This window comes from Euphorbia lathyris, chromosome 6 (genome assembly GCF_963576675.1).
Source record: "Euphorbia lathyris chromosome 6, ddEupLath1.1, whole genome shotgun sequence".
Taxonomy (NCBI): domain Eukaryota; kingdom Viridiplantae; phylum Streptophyta; class Magnoliopsida; order Malpighiales; family Euphorbiaceae; genus Euphorbia; species Euphorbia lathyris.
In genome coordinates this window covers 40,477,304-40,486,311 of record NC_088915.1, presented here as the reverse complement: position 1 = coordinate 40,486,311, position 9,008 = coordinate 40,477,304, and the positions used below count along the sequence as shown (strand labels likewise).

The 9,008-nt window shown below is 37.7% G+C and overlaps 1 non-coding gene across 1 annotated transcript; it reads right to left on the bottom strand.

Annotated features, from left to right (window-relative positions):
- Positions 1-7,119: 7,119 nt before the first annotated feature.
- LOC136234301 (small nucleolar RNA R71) lies at positions 7,120-7,225 on the bottom strand. The gene has a single exon (XR_010691191.1). It is a non-coding gene; the product is annotated as a small nucleolar RNA R71 (small nucleolar RNA).
- Between the last annotated feature and the right edge of the window lie 1,783 nt (positions 7,226-9,008).

Genomic DNA, 9,008 nt, shown 5'->3' with positions numbered 1-9,008 from the left:
GGTAAACACTCTACAATTCATTACACAAAATGGTCACGTTGGAATTGCATCATCCATCCGGTCGAAATTACGCATCACAATTAAACAAGATTATAGGTCTTTAAAGGTTTGTAACATAGGCTAAAGGTTTGGGAGTAGGAAAAATGGAATTCAGGTGAAAAGTTAATGACTCAACTAGCTAGAATTTTAAAAGGGCACTTTTTCCGCTATGTGTCATATCATTAAAGCTCAAGGTTGTTTTGTGTTTCAGTTCGGGAAGTAATTAAAGAATGTCTTTTATCATTTCCTTTACGATTTGTTCGATCCGGTTTTGAATCATATTGTTTTTTTTCTTTCTTTTCTTTTCTTTTGAGATAGAGGGGACAAAGAGTCAATTCGAATGGGTTACTTCTTCTATTTAGAATTACAACCTTTCAATGGTAGCTAACGGAAATTTGAAGGATGTGTGCCTAAGGATTTTCTAACCGAAATTGAGTCAATTAACTTGGGTGAGAAAACATATTTAAGAAGGCTAAGGGTTTGTAACAAGGTTGATCAAAGAAAGGGGTAAATATAGGCTCAAAGGGGCTTATCTAGTGGAATTGGTAAGGGATTTTGGCTAAACAAAGAATAGGATAAATTCACAAAGGGCTATACCTAGATTGCCTAATCATTTCAAGTTCAATTATAACACAACATTCAACCAGTATTGGATGTAATTCCTATGAGCATAATGACAATAACTGTAATCCCGCACCTAAGAGATCAATTGTTCCTAAAAATGAGTCTAAAATATTGATCTTTAGGCTCTAGCTCACAACTTAGGGGTGATTTGTAACGATCCTAGCCTCACCTAACGTCTCATTCCATATCAATCTTAGTCAAATAACACTCTTTGGAGACTCAAACGTTCTTCACAAGTTTTTGCATGCATCAATTTCAACTGAGCTTTCAGACTTTAGAGCATAATTTCAACTGTAATTTCAGGATTGCTAGACGCATCAAAATCAACTGCCTAGGATTCTTTTTATTCCTAAAAGCAAATGGCAAAAACAAGCAAAATCACAAACTCAAACAACCAAAAACACAAACTCAGAAATCCTAAAAGCTAACAAGCAAAACAAAAATTCCAAAGTCCTAAAACATGCAAAGGTCTAAACGCACACAAACACAGCCAAGCAAAGCACAGTAAAAGTAAAAACATGCAATTCACACAAAAATGGCAGAAACCGACAGTTTTTCTATCCTATTGCATCCTCCCCACACTTACGATATGCATTTATTCCAGAAAGGCAAAAAGCAAAGCATAAAGTAAAGTACATAAAAAGAAAATAGGATAGAAATACTCCCTATGGGTGGCAATCCATCCAACCCCGAATGGCACTCGCCAAGCTGTTGAAATCTAGACGAAAATCCTGGAAATCATAATTGAGCGCCTGGATATCCGCCCTATTCTGTTCCCCCACAGCAATGTCCTGCTCCAACCGTTCCTCTAAGTCGCCAGTGTAACCCGGTTGGTAATCCTTATCCACCTCCTCCTTAGAACTCGTTTCCTTCAAATTGGCTGAACCTGCTCCAGAAGAACTTGCTCCAGCTGTACCAGCCTTAAAATCTCTAATCCACACACCAGAGGTATGAATAATTCGTGCTTTATTCAGATAAGATGGATCAAGTAATAAGAATGGAATGGTGGGTTTTGCGGCTAACTCTACGTGAAGCCTTTCGCAAAATACCATGCGAGTAATAATAGCCCCGAATGGGAATACAGTCCGCTTAGTAAAGCGAAAATTAGCCATTTGGCTCCAAAGGATGTGGGCCATCCGGCAGGATGGCCCTTTTTCATACACCACAACAAAAGGAGGTATGTTTCCGTGACCTTGTCAGCATCCCTCTGACCACACAGATTAAATGAAATCCACTTATGCATTAGACAGCCCATTGGGTCCGTCAAACTTGCGTTAATGGCCATGCTTTTACTGTACCATGTCTCCCTAGATACTTCAGTGAAGTATTGTTTGTGGGATAAATCCCTTTCCCACTGAGTAACATCGACCTCCTTGAAGTAGAAGGCATTGTTCATTATTTCCTCATCCCAAACACACTCATTGTTATTAAAACGGAAATGTAAAGTGTTTTCCTCGTCGTCGTCTGTCTCTAAACTAAGAGTCGTGTAGAACTCTAAGATAAAATAGGGAGACAAAGCACGACGTCGGCTATCAATAATAAGCCAACCCATATTTCTCATATAAGCGTGAACACACTCGTGAAACCCGCATTTTTCTAGCCAATCCTAATCAAAAAATCGAGGTATTGCATAATTATACTTCCTCATTTTCTTATACAATTTATCCTCGTCTACTGAAAGCAGGAAAGGACACTTAAACGTTTGACACAGCGCGCATGGGTGATATCGGTTGGTATCTGGGCTGGGGCAGTAGAAGGATCAACAATTCGTGCACAAATGGAGTCGGGAATTGGCTCCACCTCCTCGGGGAGTGTATCAGTTCGTCGGCGTAGACGTCTCCTTGGCGGATCTGCCATTGTATCTACAAAAGAAGCCAAAACACGAACAAACAAAAATACAACAACAACTAAAGTTAATTGACAAAATCAAACAAAAATTCCTAAAAGAAAAATTAAGCAAACCAAAATTAACTAACACCTAAAACAAAAAGCACAAAACACGATCAACATTAGCTCTCACACATGCAAATCCTAATTAGGAAAGTTAGCACTAAAAACAGTCAAACCCCTAATTTACCAAAATTAGCTCTCAAAACTTTCAAATCCCTAATTTACAAAGACCATAATTAACCCTTAAAACAATCAAATCTTTAATTCACCAAAATTAGCTCTTAAACAATCAAATCCTAATCCTAACAACATCAAACCAAGAGTTGATAATCCCTAATTTATATAAAATCCTAATCTTCCAAAACCAAATCAATAAACCAACAAGTAAAATCAACCAAAATCACAAAAATTAAACCAAGGGAGAACTCACCGCCTAAAAACCTTGAAGAGAATGGAAATGAAATGAAGAAAAATGAGAGGTGGAGAAGGTTTGAAGGGGGGAAAGCCTTAAATAGTTGAAATTAGAAGTGATGTTGGGTATTTGAAAGGTTGGGAGATGAAAATATGGGAGTTTGGAAGTTGAGTGGGTGGAAGATGAAGAGTTGGAAGAAGGAAGAAGAGAGTTAGGGTTTAGGAAGAGAGAGAGAGCAAAGGAATTTGGAGGAGAGAGAGAGCAAAAGAGAGTTATGGTGGTAGGGAGAAGAAAGGGTAGGGAAATAGGTAAAAATGGGGTAAATTAAGAGAAATTGGGGGTATTTAAGGGGTTGGTTCGGCCAACCCCCTAATTTAGCCGCCCAAGGTTCACCCTGTGCGGCTCGTCTCGTCGAGACGCCGCTGCATGGGATAAATGTCGCGGCAGTCCCCAGGGGACGTCTCGTCGAGACGATCCCTTGTCTCGCCGAGACAAGGTCGAAACCTGCACTCTATATTTTTTATATATTTATTTATTTATTCATTAACTTTATTCTATTATAATTCTAATTCTATTCTATTCTAATCACAAATTCATGTACTAATGAGAACTAAATTTTAATAACAACTAAAAGAGAAAAATAACTAAAGATAAGCAAATCTTAATGAAGAGAAGTTAATCAATGATACAGTTTGATAGGAAATTAAAGTGAAAAAAAAAGAATTGTTCAAAAATTGTACTCATCTTTGGGGTGCCTCCCAACAACGCTCGATTTTATAGTCTTTAGAGCTTTAGACTGTCCTTCCCCCTCAGGATGCTGGTGGTGGTCTCTCCCTTGGATTTGGCTCATTGTTCGGCGGCAGTTGCCCTATTGCTCGCTTAGAATTTATCTTTGCCATCTGGCTTATCTGAGTTTCCAGGCCCTTGCAGAATGCCTCATTGTTGGTTAACCTACCTTCCATGGTTCTAAGGATCTTCACCATAGCATATATCTTTTCCTCCATTCCACTCTTGGGTCTCTGCCCCTGATTCTGATTCTGGTTTTGCTGAGGTGGTGGAGCTGCAAATCCTGGTGGTCCCAAAGCTGCTTGGTTGTTGGAGCAACTGAACCCTGGATGGTTTTGTCTCCAAGGAGTGTTGTAAGGTCCAAACTGCTTGATATAGTTCAAAAACTCGATGACCATTGGGCACTCTACGTTCTTGTGCCCGCCACTGCAAACCTCACACTTAGCAGCCACTTCTGGTGTCTTAAACTGAGCTACCAGGAGATCCACCTTTTTGGTCAGTGCTGCAATCTGTGGATCAGGTTCTGCAGGTGTACTCGGGGCAGCAACAGTAAACACTCCCCTTCTCTGACTTGGCTTCTCTATCTGTCAATGTACACTCCTCTCGGCCAGCTCCTTTACCAGACTGTAAGCTTGAGCTGTCGTCTTGTTGAACATATTACCTCCCGCTGCTGCATCAAGTGAAGCTCTGCTAGCTGAATTGATGCCTGAATAGAACATGTCAACAAGATGGTGCACCTCGAAACCGTGGTGGGGGCACTTCCTCAACAATTTCTGGAATCTCTCCTAGGCCAGATGCATGTTCTCACTCTCAAACTGCCGGAACGAAGTGATATCGCTCTTGAACTGTGCAGTCTTTGATGGAGGCAAAAACTTTGACAAAAATGCGGCCATTGTGACATCCCAGTCCGTGAGAGATCTTGGTGCAAGTGAGCTCAGCCAGTCTGCAGCATCATCCTTCAAGGAAAGTCTGAACAGCTTCAAGAAGACATGTTCTGGTGTCACATCTTTGTACTTGAAGGTGCCATAGTACTCCATAAACTTGTTAAGGTGTGCATTGGGATCCTCATGGTAGTCCCCACCAAACTGACCCGAATTCTGGATCATCTGTATCATTGCCAGTTTGATCTCAAACGAAGCCTCTGTGATCTCGGGATCAAGGATGCTCGAGTGTTAAGTCCAAAATATATCTAAAATATCATTAATATTTACATCAGTTTTGCTATAAAATCGTGCTATTTATATCTATTTAGAGTACTTTTACATTCGAATATGTTTCTTTCATGCAAGGTACCTAAATATTTGGTAAAATCCAAATAGGAACGAAAATAGGTCAAAAACGAAGGAAAGCCCCTAAGTTACGAGCCAAATGACGAGGAAATTCAGCGCACCGATACGAGGAAGACAGGAAGCGGGAGATTCGGGAAAAAGATCCTATGTCGCGACCGAGATTCCCTAATCTCGGTAGGAATACACTAAATCCCAGCACCTCTCCTTCTCGTTCTAAAGACCAAAATTTACTCCCCTAATCTCGGTAGGGATTCCATGATCTCTGTAGGATCAGAGATTCTTCCAGCATCAATTTCACATGTTTTATTTCAAAGAATCATGTCTGTTCGGGTGGATAGAAACGTCTCTTCGCAGCGGACACGACCCTTAAACACAACTCTTCAACATCTATAAATAAAGAGTCGATTTCAGAGTTAGAGAGAGTTATATTAATTAAGATTAAGTGCAGAATTTATGCATAAATTCTGAGTCAAAACGATTTAGAGTTAGATTTCTTTCTTGTAAAAGCAATCTGATGTACACAAATTGTTCTTAGATTACTTACAAACACAGTAGCAATTAGATTTAGATTAAGATCTATTCGAAGACTAGTTTACATTTCGGTAGAAGACACATCATCTCTATTCCGAAGATTCAGCGAGAAGATCAAGCATCGGATGCGACCCCGGAGCCTGACAAACTCTAACGAGGTTTGAGGAAAGGATTGACAACCCGAAACTCGAATGTCGTTTCGAATGCTTTCATGTTTAATGTTCTCTGTAAACTTTTATCAATTCACAATTCATCTAATAAAAGTTCATGCAATTCAATATATTTTTATGTAGTTACTTTAGTAATTAATCCGAAGTAAGATTCTGGTGTTTTCATTAAAACGAATTTAATCCACATCTTTACAAGGAAACTTTGTTGAACACTTGGGCAAGTTCGTATTTATGGATGATATGATCGTTGGGTCGGCTTATCGGAAATAAGTATAAACTTGGTTAAGGTAGAAATCTACTCAACATCAGGGGGATTCTCTACGGTTCAAAGCCTTCTAATTGAAAGAATTTACTTTTATTACACACTTATAATTTTTACAAAGTTTAAAGTTGATATCTTTGCTTAATGCAAACGAGTTCAACACTTCTCTTATTTTAAACGCTAAATGTTTCTGTCTTGTAATATAATCTCAAGACAGAATTGATTTCTAACATTCTGACATATAATTCTAATCTGATTCTTATTAATTCAATCTCAAATCCAATTCAATTAACGATTATTTATTAAATAAACCTAAAGACGTATTTAAACTATATCAAAATAAGTTTTTGTGAAAAAACGTTCCCTGGATCGATATCTTTTATTACTACAAGTGAAACCGTGCACTTGCGGAAATCGCTCAACAAGTTTTTGGTGCCGTTGCCGGGGAACGCCAAAATGTTTTACAAAAATTTAGATTTTTCGTGTTTTATTTCGAATCTAGGCTTATACATACTTATTTTAACTTTTATATTTTATTTATTTTAGTTTACTTACATATTTATTTTTTAATTCTGTTTTGAAGGTAGTTTCGGTTCATGCAAAAATTTCAAGTTCATGTGCAGTTCTCGAAGTTCGGGCATTCCACCAAACCCACTAGATCCAGAAATTGAAAAGAGAATGAAGAAGAAAAAGAAAAACAAGAAACAAAAAGAAAAACAAAATCCACAGCCAGAAAATATAGCAGATCCACCTACACTCATGGATTACGCTAGGCCAGGAGTGGCCGATATAACCAGTAGCATAGTTAGACCCTAAATAGTCGCACACCAATTTGAAATTAAGCCACCTTTGCTTAATATGTTACAAAATAATGTGACATTTTATGGACTACCTAATGAAAACCCAAACACCCATTTGACAAATTTCTTAGAAATTTGAGACACTTTCAAAATGACCGATGTGCCAGCCGAAGCAATTAAACTTCGACTCTTTCCTTTCACTTTGAAGGATAGAGCCAAAGTTTGGTTAATTTCTGTGCCAACCGCAACATTCGGAACTTGGGACCAATTAGCGCAAGCGTTTTTATCAAAAAAATTCCCTTTAGCAAAAACAGCAAGAGTCATAAAAGAGTTAACATCTTTTACACAAAATGATAATGAAACTCTTATGAGGCTTGGGAACGTTTTAAGGAACTTCAACGTTTATGCCCACACCACCAATTGTCCGATGCACTTTTAATGTAAACATTTTATAACAGAATTAATCCTACAACTAGAGGTTCATTAGATGCTATGTCGGGAGCGTTATTTATGAAGAAGACATCTTCCCAAGCAAGAGAACTTTTGGAGGAAATGGCAATCAACAGTAGTATGTGGCCCGCAGAATGTGGACACATACCAGTGGCGAAACCATCATCCTCAACATCATCATCATCAGTTAAAGGTATAGTGAATCTCGATCCAGTCGCGATGTTACAAGCCCAATTTTCTGCCTTATCGCACAAAATTGATAGGTTTATGGCATCGTGCGATACTAATGGTAATCCAATCCCAACAAATATGGATTACGAAGGTATGGATGAGGTTGAAACAGGTAAATTTTGTCCAATGACAAAACCAAACTAATAATCCTTATTCTAGTACTTTATAATTCTGGATGGAGGAATCATCCTAACTTTAATTGGAAAGATAATAATAACAATACCATTGCTAATCAAAGTCGTACTAATAGTTATCAAAATCAGTCAAGAGACACGATTAGCACTTTATCTTCTAAAATCGACAAATTTATAGACGTTATCGGTGGTAAAGTAAATAGTCACATTATGGTTTTAAACGAATTGAGAATAAATTCGATCAATTTATTAAAAACCACTCGTCTAGCATCCATAATTTGGAGGTTCAAATAGGACAAATTGCTAAATCAATTCCATCCCGAAAAGAGGGAAGTCTTCCCAGCCATACGGAAGAAAATCCGAAAGAGCATGTAAAGGCTATCACTCTTCGTTCAGGGAAAAATTACTTAGGTCCGGAAATGCCCGGAGATTCTACTAATGTTATGCAGGGAAGTGATTTACCAACAAAATCCAAAGAAGATACTTTAAATACAAAAAGTTCACCAATAGATGCAAGTACAAAAACTTTTGTACCCAAACCACCTTTTCCACATAAAGTCCGAAATAAGGACTATGACAAACAACTTTTAATATTTTTGTACAAACTTAAAAATATGCATATAAATTTAACGTTTATGGATGCGATAACGCAAATTCCTAACTATGGTAAGTTTTTAAAAGATTTGATTTCTAAGAAAATCAGTTGGGAAGGAATTTCATCCATATCATTGACAGAGGATTGTAGTTCAATAGTGTCGAGTAATTTGCCCACTAAACTCAAAGATCCTGAATGTTTCACCATCTCGTGTAAGTTGGGAGACATTGAATTCCCAAGTTGTCTTTGTGATTTAGGAGCAAGCATTAACTTAATGCCATTGTCTATTTTTAAGAAATTAGGTTTAGAAGAAGATATCAAGCGTACCAACATGGTTTTGCAATTAGCGGATCAAACCACTAAGAAACCATATGGTATAATTGAGGATGTTTTAGTTAAAGTCGATAAGTTTATTTTTCCTACCGATTTCATTATATTAGACTTTGCATATGACGTTAATTGTCCACTAATTTTTTATAGATCGTTTATGAATACGGGACGTGCATTAGTCGATGTATCGGAAGGGAAAGTAGTTTTGAGAATAGGTGAAGATAAGATTGAGTTTAATATGAACAAAGCGATGAAGTATCCTATGGAAGAATTCATTTGTATAAAACTTGATTTGGTCGAAGAATGTGTCAATGCTATTGTTCAAAGAGAAGAAATAATAGAACCCATTATGGGAGAAGAATTAGAAGATAAGGACCCAGAACCTTTGAATCGAGAAGATGGACCAGTTCTGCCTTCAATTATAGAACCCCCTATAATAATCTCTAACAAGTTAACTAAAGAACA